The sequence below is a fragment of the Hoplias malabaricus genome, chromosome Y, assembly GCF_029633855.1.
Source record: "Hoplias malabaricus isolate fHopMal1 chromosome Y, fHopMal1.hap1, whole genome shotgun sequence".
NCBI classification, from domain to species: Eukaryota; Metazoa; Chordata; class Actinopteri; order Characiformes; family Erythrinidae; genus Hoplias; species Hoplias malabaricus.
Genome location: NC_089820.1, coordinates 5,599,423 through 5,615,968, shown reverse-complemented (window position 1 = coordinate 5,615,968; position 16,546 = coordinate 5,599,423). Strand labels below are relative to the sequence as shown.

Here is a 16,546-nt window from a genome sequence, read left to right as displayed (position 1 = left end):
TTTTAATTTAAGTGTACCACTATTAGAGGATTGTGCCATTTTGCCAAAGTATTGTGACACATATTGCGAATAATTAAGTTATTAATTAAGTATATTATTAAGTGCCATAATAAACCAACCTGGTGTGAGATACTCTTACCTATGGGCAATAGGAGGACAAAAGAAAAGCATAAATAAAAACAGTAGCTATAATGATGATTGTACCTTAGATTTTTCACCGTATTTCTATAACTTTGTTGGGTACTGAATTATTGCTACTGAATATGATTCTGCTTCCACCAATGACACTTTTGGCTCGCTAAACCCACTCACCCACCATTTTAAAAGACCTAAATGACTGCTTTCTGCACCAAAACCGCAGGAAACTAAGGGCTGAATTTCTCATTTCTCTGCATTCGGTTGAAATAGTCTATGGCTTTTGTTGCAGAAGGAAATACAGAGCTAGTCCCTTCAGCCTGTAGCGCTAATGCTAACAACTGACTGATGTCCCTGTTGTCAAAGATTATGCAAAAGCTGTGAAAATCAATTCAATGTAAAACAGAATATGTAAAACCTTGAAGTTATTATAACACATGGACTGTGCCCCAAATCGCCGTGTGCATCCTTTAGACTGGAAAATCCATTAGCTCCCTGGCTAGGACACTAAAGCTAACCGTTAGCCTTCACTGCTCCCTCCAGAGCCTTAAATGTCATCATTGTTTTAAACAAGCAAAGTTTTCTTTTTTTTTTTTTCTTTCAGCAAACACAATTTTTTTTTATTTCTGTCTGTGTTAGACATTCATTACTGTTTGGTTTGACATCACTGAAAAGGGCGACTTAAACGATTTGATACAGCACTGCAAAAAAAAACCAACAAAAAGCATTTATTTCTTCTCTCTCTCTTATTCTCCAGAGGATGATATGAGGTGTTAAAGTTTAATGGCCCACATGTCAGTCCCAGTAGAGAGAGAGAGAGATAGAGGGTGTTTGTGTGAGTGAGCATTTACCTCTATTTTCAGGACTAAAATAACTCCCAGGGAAACAAAAGGGACACATACAAAATTGTCCAAAATTGTCTGCTGGGATATTTTTCAACTCGTCTAAAAGGTGTTTTCGTCCCCCAGGGTTGAGGCTGATGGATTAAAAAAAAAAATTCCTCCCCTCATCTCTCTCATAGGGGAAATCTTTTAGTCCCGGGGACACTTTGTGCTCTACCAGGTCTTTCATGGCTATTAGGAGTTCCATATTCATTCATTCATTCATTCATTCATTCATTCAGGTCACGTGTGTCCTACCTGGAATCATTGAGCGTAAGGTGGGAACACACCTTGGACGGGGTGCCAGTCCTTGGCAGGGTGACACACTCACATTCACTTACACAATCACACCTAGGGATACTGTGCAGTAGCTAATCCTCCAATTTACCGATGTGTGATGTTTGGACATGGGAGGAAACCCACACAGACACAGGGAGTACACACTGAACTCACCGACAGAGCGTAGCTCAAGTTCCATATTCTCTTTATCTCTTACAATTTCTGAATTAGCTCTGCTCCAGGGTGAATTCACGCCTTGCACCCAGTGATTCCAGGTAGGCTCTGGACCCACCGCGACCCTGAACTGGATAAGCGCTTACAGACAATGAATGAATGAATTTCTGAATTATTAACACAGTTCCCTGTGGTTTTAATGAATTGTCAGTGAAAGCCTTTGGTCAAAATACTACAAACATCAAGCACCATAGCACTATTCTCCCTGCTTAACAGAGCGACCTGTTTCAGCACCTATTCCTTTAAATGTTTCTTTAAAAGAACCACACAACTCACTACATCCTAGGGTGTGCAGTCAGAAGCTGCACTGAATCTCTTGTTTTTTCAATTCATTTGAGATATCCAGAGGACCAGGTTATTCCTCCTGTATTGTAATAATGGGTCGTTTTTTCCAATGTTTTCTGACTTGGGAAGCCCACAAGAAACTGATTAAACTGGAAACCTTAAAATTGATATTAAAATGGGATTAGTGCGCTCAGAAGTAAAAATGAAAAAATGGATTTTAAATATTGCTTATAGTTACAGGCTTTGGTGCTATTTTCAACTAAATATATGACTCCAGTTGAGTGTGTGTGTGTGTGTGTGGGTGCGCTTTTTTATTTTTTATTTTTTAAACAACGGAAAGAAGTAACTTGTATTTACTTTATATTTATGTTCATTTTTCCTTAGTGTTTTTACTGTTTAAAACACATGATGCCATTTTCAGTAAATCCCTACACTGTCTATACCACTGAGCTCAGTCTATGCTGTGTTTGTTTGCTGTATGCCGTATGTTATTTTAAGGATTTTTAAATGCGTTTTATGACTCTGCTTGCACTCCAGCGTGCAGTAGCATTCCAGTAGCTTAGTGGAGTAGCAGCTCCATTACTGAATGAGTTACTGCAGAGGTTACGAGAGGGAGTCTGCTGCCAGCAGGTCACATAATAACACACTAAACTTGGCTGACGTTTGCCTGTTTTATTGTCAGTGCAGTAGTTCAGATGTTTTCTGGGCCAGTTACATGAGCACCTTTTTTAAGGCTATTATTTCAACAAGAATATTTGTGCAACTCAATTAAGAAAAAAATATATACATTAACAAACAACCCCAAAAAAACTGTTAGAATGGTTTTTTAAAGCCTCGTTATCACACACCAGCAACAAAATGGAGGAAAGAACGTAAAACAAACTGAATTAAACTAACCATTAACAGACAAAACAGTCTTATTTTGGCTTCTGTTCAGAAATGTATCGCCTGGATTCCCAAGTTGCACAGCCATCTAAGCATTGGCTCTTTAATCTGGAGACTGGAAACTGATCCCCAATGATGCCTCAGCTATGGCTCACCCACTCCCCCATCACTCCAGTACAATGCTGGACAATATAATGAATTAGGCACTTCAACTCCAGTAGAGTATTCAGCTCCAATGATGTTTGGTTAGCAACAGTGTTAAAAGATATCATGGAGCTTCACATACTTTAGGAAGCTAGTAACAGACTATTGCTTTCACTAGCAATTTGTTTACTCTCATGTGTTTTAGGTTTGACTGGCATCTGTTTCTTTATTGTTGATATATAGTAATATGTATGTAATGAGTATTGTTCTAAGCACCTCTGGTGGGTTAGGAGATATAGAACTGATATACATTCATGGCATTTAGAAGAAGCTTTTAACAAGATTGCAATGGGGGGAGTCAACTTACATTCTGTGAAATTCATTCATTCATTCTGTAAGTGCTTATCCAGGGTCGCGGTGGGTCCGGAGTCTACCCGGAATCACTCGGCGTGTGGGAAGGAACACACCCTGGATGATGTGCCATAAATAAATACAATGACAAGTGTATTAAACAAGCTAGGTAGTTAGCTACTTAAATTAACATAACAATTCCATCTCTGCTTTGCACAACAGCAAGCCTTTTTATGCAACCTGTCGGGAGTGAGGCAGACAGACTAGACGAGAAATGTGGTGGTGAACTATATGGGTGTCTGAAATTGGGGGAGCATCAAACCCCATTATGCTGCTTTGAGGGCAGTGGTGTTACTAACGGTATTATCGCTGGAGCAGCTGCATGATTCATCTGGCATTTCCTGAAGTTATGCTAGGTTTGTATTACAGTTCATATGCAGTTCATACAGTAGGCTTTTGTGGGATTAGCATGGAGCCTCCTGTGTCTCAGTTATAGCACTGCTTCAGAAGTGTTTATAAATAGGGAGTAAAGGGAGGTACGGCCACTTCATTTTTCTGCTCATTTATCACCTGCTCCTCGTTTCATAAGAGGCCTTAGCTCTGAAGTGTCTCCACAGATGTAATACAGACTAAATTAAACCCAGCAATGTAAGGACATTAATCTTGCCTTAGCTTCTAGCTATCAGCTTCTGTCGGCGTACAGTATAGTCCTAGTTCTATAACTGCTCTAGGGTCTGTTTGTGATTTTTAAATATTGATATACACTCCAGACACTTTACTGGAAAGCCCTAGCTTGCAAGCTGTAGCCCTTGTTAACTATTTGTGTTATACACCCATTGAAAGTAAGTATTTGGCAAAGGCTACAACATTATTATTAACAATATGTAGTTTAGTTAGTTCCTTGTAAATTAGCAAGCTAAAGAAAATGGAAACTAATGCTAACCAATAAAGGTTTGTTTAGTTGTATATTTAATATAGGCATTTGTGTTGTTTGTTTTTGTGTACTTATATTAATAATAACCAGGCTTTACTTCATTAATACCAGCTCATGACTAGAAGTACTTGGCATGTCTCAGATGAACTGAGCTAATGGCAAGTGCTAACCAAGATTAAGCCCACTTCATTTTTCTCATGTTGCTGTTTCTTGTTTATTTCAGGCATGTTGTGCTCAATCTGAGGCTCACTGCTATTGGACCAAATGAGGATTTGAGGCTTTTATATGGGTGTTGATCTTCAGACAAAGGTGAGAAAAGTTTACTTGGTAGCAATGAATAAAACAAAATGAGCACCCGCCTTGCTCACCCTATAGGGAAACCTGTAAGCTAAGTAGCTACTCATTTTTTAATAAATCGTTTTATGCTTTCATATTCAGAAAATATTTAAAACAGCAAGTAATCCATTCCTCTAATGATTCTTCTTCACACTATGAGCAGTCATACCTGGATGTGTCAGAGATTCTGTACTAAACCTATTTTAAGTAGTTGCCGCAATGTAAATGACCCACCATGCAGAACATAATGCTGCTTTCACACATGAACTCTGGAGAATTTCTAGAGAGTCTGGGTAAGGTCCGGGATGTATGTTGCGTATGGTTGTGTTCACACATACAGCTCCTCCAGGTAAATTCTGGAACGTTTCTTTGCAGAGCAACATGAAAATAATTAATTATCCCGTACATGATTCCTTTGATTTTTTTTTTTAAATACAAATTAATACAATAATTCCAAACCGCAAATGTTCACTGTAAAGACGTATTGCTGAAAGACTTGCAGTATTTTGCATTCTTTGGGAGTTTGGGAGCCATTAATACAGGACTGAAACAGTACCTAGCTTGGCAGTGACGTAGCAATAGCAAAAGAGGATTATTATCATTAAGCGCTTTTAAGAAATAGAACAGTTGATCTTCATCATCATTGCTTGAGAAGAGATTGTCCTGACACAAGAAGAGTAATTGCTTATCCATAATGCCCTGGACGCAGCATAGCCGAATGCTATCTTGAGCGTCTAAATCAGATTAGCTGTGTGATAGGGAGATCGATACGCCCTCTTATCCAAATTCACTTTGGACAGTCCTTTATAATGGTTATCGGGGCTTGCTGGGTATCCCTTAGCAGATGGGAATTGATCAGCTGAGTGGTATTCAGCCATGTAAAGAAACACTTTTGATCTGTTTAATTCAGTTCTGAAACAGGTCGTCCTGTCGATAGCTGCCATCATCTGCGAAACGTCCTCACGATAAGGAGGTGCTATTATTTTATTAGCCAGAATATTGACCGCCCTGACGTTTTATTTACGGAGATTGTGTGCCCTTGTTTTATAAGTTTTACTTTTAGTGCAACCTTTTTTGTTTTATTGAGGTTATTCATGGAGTTTTCAATTATTGTTTCTCTAGACTAGTTTCCGTTAGCAATCCAGCTTAGCAATGATGCTAAAGGCTAGTTTGGTGCTGTCTACTTCTCATGCCCTGAATCTCCTTTGGAGAAAAAACCTATGGAACCAAAAATTCAACCCCTAAAGTACAATATATGTTTAAAAGTTATGACACACTTTTTTGTAGATGATGAATTTGTTTATTTAACATTAAACTGATATAGCGCCTTTCTAGAAATCCAAGGACGCTTTACAATCAACACTCAACATTCAACACACACGTTCACACTGGTGACTGCATCAGGCACTAGGGTTTCACTCAGGATAGAGCGCCAATCCATATCTGGGCACATACACATTCACTCACACGAACAGTCACTCATTCACATACACACTCATACACATGTTTTTTGACAGTGGGAGCAAACCGGAGACCCCGGAGGAAACCCATGCAGACACGGGGAGAACATGGAAACTCCACCCAGATGGGGCTTGAACCCAATATCGAACGTGCTAACCACTGAGCCCCTGTGCCACCCGTTACCTGACCTCACCAATGTTCTTATGGAGGTATTCGGTCAAATCCTTACAGCTGTGCTCCCACATATTATTTATAGATAGGACAATTTACCTGTTGGTATTTGTCTTACACACAAACCGACCCTCATATCAATATCACTGTAAACAATTTGTAAGTATCTGTAAAATTGAACATCCAGACACTCTATATGAGTTGTTTATATATTTTTTTAAATTTTTGGATTAGCTTTCTGCTGTAGTTATTGACCATTTTGTAGTTGAATACATACAGTAGTTATTTCTGCTCTTTTCAAAGAATATAAAATGTGATTAAGGAAAAAAAAAAAAGAAATTGGAGCCTCCATTTCCGAACATGATGAAAACTCCATTAGCTTAACAGCTAATGCTTATAGCCTTTTTGGTTATTTCCTAGACAGAACCTCATTTTAATGGTTTTAATGTTGGCCTTAGAAAACCTCGCAAGCAGAAAGAAGGGGACTGGACCTCAGGGGCAATTTACGGTCATAGTCCTGAAGGAGTATCTGGTTCCTTTAGTCTTTTAGGTTTCGCAATGAAGCTGTTTAGTGAAGCGAAATAGATGGTGTCTTGGCACTAATGGTTTCTCCTTTACTACCAAAGCCTGAAGAGCTTGAAAAACCTTATTGAACCTTCTCTCTTTTTGGCTTGTCAAGGCCACAGAAAGCTACACCTGTTGAATTATGAAACCACTCAAGCAGAGAGAAAGCGAGAGAGGGATTATGTTTTTTTTGTTTTGGGTTTTTTTTTATTTTGGAAGAACATTACTTTCCCAGCACATACTGTGCAAAGGCGCTTGTTGAAATAGAGGCAATCTCGGGTTACATAATGAAACCTTAGAGGGGCAAATTTCATTGTAATAAAATCTCTGCAGCAAAAGGAACCATGTGATCACAACTTCTAGTGCATTACAATACAAGGTTTTGAGGGAAGTGAAGTGGGGTAGAGCAGGCTTTGTATTTCCAACATTTCAGAAACTTTCAAAAAACATTACAGAAAACTGCAAAAAGTCTGTTTGGGCAAGTGACATTACCTTGAAACAAGGGCATATATCCAACACTACTCATTTTGTTATTGTTATTAGATTATTATAAGATTTCCTTACAGGACTTTGATTTTTACCCCATTTCCACAAGTTAACACACATTTTCTGGGGTCTTAATTAAATATTTGTGACATGCACTTTAGTCAAAATATCACCAGGATCAAACACCACAGCAGCATTCTCCCCCTGTCTAATCATCTCTGTACAGAACAACGGATTTCAGTACGTGGTCCTTTAAACGACAAAGAGCCACAGCTCAGTTCAGTGCGAGAGCCCAGGGGTGAAGAGCAAGGAGCAGAACTCTGGTTTTTAGTCATATTCACATTATTCTCTTTCTTCTGTGTTGTTGTTTTCTCCATAATTAATCACTTCTCTTATTTCTCCCTCATCATTGTGTTTTTTGCTTTTAACCTCTTCTTCGCTCTCTCATATACATGTGTGTTTAGTGCTGTGATTGGAGAGAGTCAGATGAGGGGTGGGCCTACTCTAAAGCCTCTGTACTCTGCGAAAAGTGGTAGGAAATTCAGATCCCCAATTTAATGTACTGACATGCACTGAATAAGTGATTGTTTTTCATAATGTCCTGTTTGTTTTTTTGTAAGTTTTAATTGCTGTTATGTAATAATTATGAACGGAAATGATGTCACTGTACTGGCAGATAACTGTGCTCTTTTTAAGACCCATACTTGAAACAACCCAACTTAACTACCAATTACAGTGTGATCATTTGACTTCATAAACAAACAGGTTCATGACAATATCTGAAATTAAATAATATCTAAATGTAATATAATTTCAAGACTAAGTTTTTGCAGTAAAAACAGTTCAGAAATGCTCAGATAGGGGGACACTGAGGGCCACATGAACGTCTGTTCAGTCTACTTGAAATATCATCTTCCTGTGTCAGCTGACCATGTTAAAAGGAAGTGTTCAAATGTGTTTTTTGTACACAGAGTTGCTCATTCCATGTTTTATGCAAATCTTCAGCGCATATGCCTGAGTTAGAGAAGCCCATTTTGCATTTTACATACTGTAGAGAGTGATTTCTGCGTTGAAGCTCAGTGCATCAAGCCCTGACAGCGTGAGAGAGGAAGACAAGGTCATAGAAGAGCAGTTTATAAGACGAAGCAGCCCTTAATTACCTCTCTGAAGTCTGAATATGAAAAGGCATTTTAATAGTTGGATTGGAAATGCGTATTAATCTCTGGGCTGAGGGCCAGATACAACAGGCACTGGGGAGTGCCAAAGAAAAAAAGAATGAAAAAAAAAAGAAACCAAAAGAACTCACTCATGTCTCAGATGTAGCCATTAAAGCCTAAACCGTCTTGAACTAGAGGCCAGACTGAGTCCCGTTAAAGTATAATGTAGTCTGAGAAATATGCTGAATAGTTACCTGGCATGTAGTGCACCACTGGAGTATAAGAACACTTATTTCAACTGCATGTGCAGTAGGATTAGCATTCAAATATTTCTGCAAACATATTATTCACATATTAAGGTCATCAAAAACACACAATGAAAACAATGCATGTTTGAACATGAGTGAATGACAAATTTTCTAGAAGTTTCTGATTCACCTGAGACTGAAATTGTAGTCCAACCAGAGTGGAAAATACGTTGTTAGTTTACTTAATTATTTTGTAAATTTTGTACTTAGCTTGAGTGTTTTCTAGGCTGTAATTTCTCCAGCCTTGACCTGAGTAATTTGAAAACTAGGGCCAGAACATTTTACAAACTGATAAAAGTGCAAAGAAGACATTTTCAGTGTTTTCACTGTCAAAACAAAATGTATTTTTAAATAGGAAAACAACAAAATAACATGACATCTGCAACACCATTAGAAAATGTTGTGACAGAGGCAAAATAAGACTGAAAAGGTTCTACAAGTAACAATGTTCTGGAAGCTTCCACAGTTAGCAGTTTAACTGATAATAGGTGAGGTCATGAAGACCAAGTATAAATGGGGCATCCGTGAAAGGGTTAGTCTTCGCAAAGATGAATAAAGGTGTATCTCCATTTTGTGCCAAACATTGTGAGAGAATAGTCAGACAGCTTAGAGACAATGTATCTCAGTGCAAGATCGCAAAGGATGTATGATTATCACCATTTACAGTTCATCATATCATGAAAGTTTCAGAGAGCTGGGTGAAAAGTCAGTGGGTAAAGGCCAAGTGCAGAAACAGTTACTGAATGTGTATGACTGTCAAGGCCTCAGGTGGCAATGTTTGAGAAACAGTCATGCTACAGTGATGGACATAGGCACATGGGGCTTGGGAGTACTTTGGAAAATCATTATCCCTTAAAACAGTCCATTGCTGCATCAAGAACTGAAACCTAAATCTGTATTATGCCAATTAGAAACCATGTATTAATTTTGTGCAGAAACACGAGTGGGTTTGTCTGGGCCCAAAGTCGTCTGAGATGGACTGAAAGAGAGTGGACACGTGTTTGGTTTCAGCTTATTTTATTTTATATTTTTTAGGGGAAAAAAGTCTTCTATACAGAAAGAATAGGCAAAAATCTTCACTTTCCAAACAGTAAAAAGTATAATAAAAAAAAAAGTAGATGTGATCCCATGGTAGACATGTCTCTGCCCTAGTTTTATTTAGTGTGTTGCAAGCATCAATTTCTAAATTTGTTTATATTTAACAAATTATATTAGTTTGACATTGGGAACACTGAACATCTTTGCCTGTTATACAAAGGTCCAAATGAATCAACAAATTACAGATTAAAAACGTTATTGCCTTTTTGGAAAGTGTCCCAAATATTCTGAAAGTAAGGAAATGATTTGTCTTTAAACACCAAGTCTTTAAAAACATTCTCACAACTTCTAGAAGTCAGTTAGAAGTTTCTGTAACTAATCGTTTCTTTGAGAGAACTGTTGTATGTCTGTTTCCCAGAGTTGTGAAAGTTATAACTCTTTGTGACCCTTGAATGGAGCATTTCTCGTTATTTATATCTGAAACATTTAAAGTAGGTGGAATTCCCTTTCATATGAATAACCGGCAATTATTCATAGCATTTACCCAGTCAAATGTGGCCACAAGCACAAAATGTTCATGTTTTTAAAATGCAAAAGTAGTTTCTCCTCAGAAAGCTAAGTCATACACTTGACTACATAGCTTAGCAACAGTTGCTAAAATCATCCTGACTTGTGTTTAATGATTATGCTCTAGTTCCTTAAATCTTCCAGTGCACCTTGTTCATTATAACTCATGTTTTCAGTCTTGGGCTCCTGAACAGCTCCCACATTAGTGCTAGCCTAGCTGTTTTAAGCGTTCGTGTTTTTGTTTACAAGAACATTGTAGCGGTTGATTTTCATTAGGCTAATACGTGTTGAAGCCAGGCATTTCCGAAGCCATCTGCCTTATTGTTCAGTAATGAGAGAAAGTTGGAATGGTTAGCTAGCCGTGTTTGCTAACCCTAGCCCACAATCGCACAGCAGAACTTAATGAAGTCTATTATTCTCAATCTGGAGTGTCAAACAGGGTTTGGATGCCTGCTTAGCAGTTAGCATTGAGCAGAAGATGATGGATGGCTGGCTGCATTGTTGTGCACACGTAGAGCATGACGTGTGCTTGTCTTTAGCAAAAAAGCGATTGTTCCCATGGCAGTTGTTCCGTGTCTGTAACATTGCTGCGATGAACCATAGCAGTCTTTTTGTCCTGTTTATTTTCTTTGTGTATCTTACTTCGCTTTCTTTTGTATGGGGTATTACCTGAGTAGCTACTTGAATGATAACACCACCATATTGCAGCTGATTGCACGTGTATATACACACACACACACACACTGTTCAAATGTTTGTAGACATTATAATGACAGCTTTCCTTTATTTGAAGGGCCAAGCTTTGCTAATACAGGCCCTAAATCCCCATACAAAATCACTGACAAATTGCATAAGATATTACCATGCCCAATGCAGTGTCAGCTAATGGGGGTATACAGCCCCCCACCAATGGTCTACGGAGCAGTGGAACATCTAATGGCAAGCATTCCCAGAGGAATACAGACTATTACTGCAGTAAACAGGAAACAAACTCCCTATGAATACCCTTCATTTCAGAAGAAAATGAGAAAACGGGTGTCCACAAACTTTTTATCAGACAGTCAGTGAAGTTCCTTCATATTCATACAGTCTGTCTATTAAAGTCTTCATCAGAGAATGTCAGTCTGTACTTGACAGTTCTCACAGTGAATTGAGTAGTGGAAATGCTAGCCAGTGTCTGTTAGCTGAGGGCTCATAAAAGCTTTTTGAGCTTTTCAGTTAGAGTAGTTGAAAAAGGTGTGACATATCACATCTTAAAGGAAGCTCAACCTAGGCTTCACCCTCTTGGTTTTTGTAGCGTCGTCTTATTGGGGGAGAGTTAACTAGTTTGTAAAAGTTGCAATTATTACAAATTGGGAACAAGCCATTTAAGGAAAGTAGTATAAGGCTGAAGGGATGTTCTTGTGAAACTTTGGTTGCCGCAATTACGATACACATGAGTGTAAAATGATCCTTTGTTGTACATTTAGCTTGGACTAAGTGAGTCTGCCACTGTTTGTCTTTAGTGTGAGCGCAGAGTCCATTACCCTTGAATTGAATTCCCAGCGGTGCCCTTAGTGCCATGCTGGAATGGACATGGAAATGCAGGATGTCTGGGTTTCACAATTTACGGCCACTGTACCCAATGGATTTTCCACAGGAATGTGCTCTTGAAGTTTTATGGCAATATTTATAAGCCATAGAATCATAACAAATCAGACAGAATCAAAACACTATAGTCATTGACCAACAAGCATCACTGGAGATCTTTTCTGCTTTAGGGCTGCTTTCCAAAACTCAATCCCTGAGTCCATTTCTGCTCATAAATATGACTCAAATATGAAGTAATAAAAGCACTAAGCTGCTGTTGGTCTCCAAATGGTGCAAACAACTTGACTTTCAGTTCTCTACTACCATTTCTCTACTGCCATTTAAGGCTTGGGTTTTGTATGCTGTTGGCTCATTTGTATGCTGCAGGACACTTCCCTGTCCACTGCCGTCAATATGATGCAACTGGCAATAATGCTTAGTTTCCACTGAGATTTGAGAGACAGGATGTTTAAAACCTTGTTGTGATGCACGAAAAAGATCTGGTCAAAAATGGATCAGATTTATCATGCTTTTTAGCCAAAACCAAACAGGTGTTACAACTTTATGGTGCATGAATAAAAGTCCTAATAGTGAGATTGCTTTTTTTTTAAACACACAACAGAGGTTTTATTTATTTATTTATTTATTGATTGATTGATATTAGATTTGCTGTAATTGAACTGAGATTTGAACTATATCTTCAGTTGGTTGTAGTGATGGGTGATAAGAACGTAAATCAATATCATGATTAATTTCACAGTTTATCCTTATTACAATCAATGAACCATTGTTTTGTTTTTTGTATTTTTTTTACTCACATATTTCAGTGACTCCAGTATGCTCCAGTATTAAAGCTGGGATCTTTCTTCTTGGTCAGTCTCAGCATTTAGGTTCTCCTTCGTGTTGCTTCCATGTTGCAGAAAGGCGCAGAATCACTTGACTACAGTGTGGTAGTGGTTTTAAAGGGACAGTACATGAACACACATTGGGGACATAACAGAATTAAAAAACTGTTATAACTGATATAGGCAAGATTGTGTCGATTATATGTTTTAAATGTAGATTTCGAATAGTTTTCAATTAATTGCCCAGCCCTAGTTGGTTGGAATGAGACTGAAATGAAATGGTTATGTGGTTAGTTTTAAACTACACGATAAAAAACATGATTTTATGGTGGTTGGTTTGAGCCCAGAGTGAGATATTCAGGTGGTTGGTTTGAGACCGGAATGAGATTTTCTTTAGGTTGTGTTTGGCTTACAGTGACATTTAGGTAGTTGGTGTGCAATTGCAGTGAAATTTTCAGGTGGTTGCAATGGGGCAATGAGGTTTTCAGATGTTTAGGTTTAGATTAGTGTTGGATAAAGGTGTTTGGTGTAAACCTGCAGAGAGGTTTTCAGGTGGCTGGTGTAATGAGGATGAAATTTTTGTGTGGTATGGCTGAGACAAGAGTGTGAAACTGTTGAAAATATTGACTGGGGAGTTATGTTGATGAAGATATAGGCCTTCAACTAAGCGTCCACACTACAAATGTTCTAAATGAGTATTAGATTGCTCTCCCTCACTCTCTCTTATTCCAAGTTAAACAAGAAGAAATAAATCAAATATTTTTTTCATTTCCCAGTGTGTCTTGGATTTTGATTTTGGCCAAGAGTCTTTTCCTGCATCACAGAGCTGTTTGAGAAGTTGTTTACAACTTCGTGGCTCAGGAATTCAAGTTCTGGAAAAGAGCCAGCATTTTTTTTTTTCTTCAAGGAGCAGTTATTTTTGTGGGGTTTTTTTTATCCTGGATATTTTCTTGCTCAAATGCTCAAGTTATTACTGTTGGGATTCAGTGTGATGCAGTTTGTACTGACTGTTGTGGTTTCTGTAGCATCAATTTTAGCAGTGAGGTGCAGTCTCTATCTCCTGTGTCATCCGGGGTGATCCGGGACACTAAAACTCAACAGCGTCCAAATTTGGCTCAACTTGTTTGAACCTGTGGAAATACAAGTAAATGGTTAAAATCTCTTGACGAGTTCCAATGGGACAAGGCCCCCGTGGCTTGAGAGTGACCAGCAATAATAATACTTTCTATGTACATTTTATGAGCAAATAATTAGTTTAATATTTCTTCTGAAATCAAGGGTTGAAATCTCAAGGATTGGCGTTGCCCAGCTTCTCTTCTGGGAAGGCTAGATGATTGAACATTGCTGTGAGGAACTAATGGCGGCTGATTCTGTGCTCCACATTAATGCTATACAGTATGTACTAACTTTTAAAAGTGTGATTTTGGCAGGTTGTGCACAGAATATTGATGTACAACACAGTTTCTTACTAACAGGGCATGGTGAAATGTTACTATTGCAGCGCATCTCATACCAAGCTGCAGGTGCAACACTGTCCACCATTTGTTTTATTTTTTTGTTTCCAAGGGCTGAAACTCAAATGTCTCTTCTACACTGTGTAGTGCACAGTGTAAGTCATAAAATAGCAGTTTCTGCTCTTAAATTTTGCATAGTCTGTCAGATAAAAGCTTAAAGTCCCTTTTACATTTTGTGCACTGTGTGTGTGTATTAGTTCATTTAAAATTTATGATGCGTATTATGTAGGGGATAGGGCTCTTTTTAGGACAGAGCCTATTTGAGTGTGTGTCAGAAATGTGTGTGCCATTAACTGCTTCCAAGAATGTAACTACAAACTCTTCAACATAGCGTGGAAACACACCTTTCATTCATTCATTATCTGTAACCCTTATCCAGTTCAGGGTCGCGGGGGGTCCAGAGCCTACCTGGAATCATTGGGCGCAAGGCGGGAATACACCCTGGAGGGGGCGCCAGTCCTTCAAAGGGCAACACACACATTCACTCACACCTACGGACACTTTGGAGTCGCCAATCCACCTACCAACGTGTGTTTTTGGACTGTGGGAGGAAACTGGAGCACCCAGAGGAAACCCACACAGACACAGGGAGAACACACCACACTCCTCACAGACAGTCACCCGGAGCAGGAATCGAACCCACAACCTCCAGGTCCCTGGAGCTGTGTGACTGCAACACTACCTGCTGCGCCACCGTGCCACCAGAAACACACCTTGTATAAACAAAATGAAAAGTGTTTGTTTACTTGGTTTTAACTATGCTAACATACTTTATCTTGATGTGGACTAAACAACATAAGCAAGCCAACTTGAGCTTACTTAACAACTTAACAACTTAACAACCTGTTTGAAGCAGGTTAAAGCTATAGAAGCATGTGTTGCCTCGTTTACTATGTTTGATTTTGGGAGGTTTTTAGGGCTGTATGGCTAGCTATGGAATTCTGCAGGCATGCTGTGGAGTCCCAGAGATCATATGCTGAGGTAGGTACTGTGCTTCTCTTAATGTCTGCTTTTGAAATGTAGGTTGCTAGAGTAGCAGCGATTTATCTGGTGCACTGCATTGCACAACACTCTGGTATTCCACTAGTATTCCACGGTCTCAAAGGGATTGCAAGGACTTATTTAACATCGCTAAATCGCTATTTTTGACACACTTGTTTAGTTGTATGGAAACGAGGCAATGCATTCTTTCAGTCTGTTTACTGTGACCTTTCTTAGAGTGAGAAGGAGAGAAACCCGGACGAGTGTGACTAATCCTGGGATCTCCTGTGCAATCTGTGCAAGGCTCTGGCTCTGTCCTTCATGCCTCACTGATGAAATGCCACCACCAACTATTTGGTATTCAAAGCCCCTTCCTATCCCAACAACTGGGAAACCCATGGTCTGTTCATTGAGGAAAAAAAAAAAAAGTAAGGTCCTTTACCTGTGCAAAAGAGACACTTTAAATTATGTCTGCAGCTAATCACCACCATCGGTTGATTAGTGAAGTGGATAACACCACACTGCTGACTAGGGTTTAATTTTCTGTTCAAAAAGGACCACAATGCTATAACAGTGGGAGACAATAGGCAGGACTCCAAACACTACATTTGTCGTCATGACCTCAATCATTCAGCATGTGTGTGTCTACCAAGTGCCATATATTTATGCCAAGCAAATATCAGAAAAATACCTTGTATCTCGGTGATTTGGTAGCTCAAGATGCTGTTTGGCTTAATCATAATAGTATGGCAGTTGGACCAATACACCCTGGAGGGGGCGCCAGTCCTTCACAGGGCTCAAACAAATATCATTTGGCATAATGAAACTGACTAAAGAAGCATTCAGGACAACAGAGACTTGATGGCTTGGCTTATCTACATTTCTGCTGGATGGAGGGAGAAGGCCTCCAATGAAAAAGGCTAAAGATGAAGCCAGAGGGCAAACCAGATTGAACATAGATGTGGCTGTTGGGTGTTTTTTTGTTTTTAAATGTGAATGAGATTTGAGGTAGCTGGATGCTGTTTGAAGTTGAGGCGTTGTGTTCCTCTCTGTGTGACTTCTCAAGCCATGGCCTTCCTGTATTTAAGAAAAGTGACTTTGGAAGGAGGGCTGAATGGAAAGAGGGGTGTGACTAATTCAGTTGGATTTTCTCAAAAACTGCCGTAATCAGTTACTCCAGCTTTAAACATTTATGCCTTTTATTCCTGGTTTTAAGAACACTCTCTGTGGAGCATTTCCATGGCTAGCCTAGTCAGCACTGCTAATTAGCTTAATTATTAATACTAAAGCTTCTATTCAGCCTTCCACGCACGTAGAATATGGACAATAATTCCCCTCAACCAGCCTCTGAAGAGCCCACTCACAAAACACAGAACACTGTTTACAACAACAGACCAATAAAAGGATTTTTTCCAGCCATT

At 39.0% G+C, this 16,546-nt stretch overlaps 1 protein-coding gene across 9 annotated transcripts in view; it reads left to right on the top strand.

The window, feature by feature from the left end:
* The window catches only part of LOC136678065 (splicing regulator ARVCF-like), a 293,541-nt gene that overhangs the window by 48,143 nt on the left and 228,852 nt on the right, over positions 1-16,546 (top strand). For all 9 annotated transcript variants that reach the window (XM_066655878.1, XM_066655873.1, XM_066655872.1 and 6 more), the window contains one exon: positions 4,352-4,437. The gene's annotated coding sequence lies outside the window, so the exon portion shown is untranslated. The remainder of the gene's footprint in view (positions 1-4,351; positions 4,438-16,546) is intronic.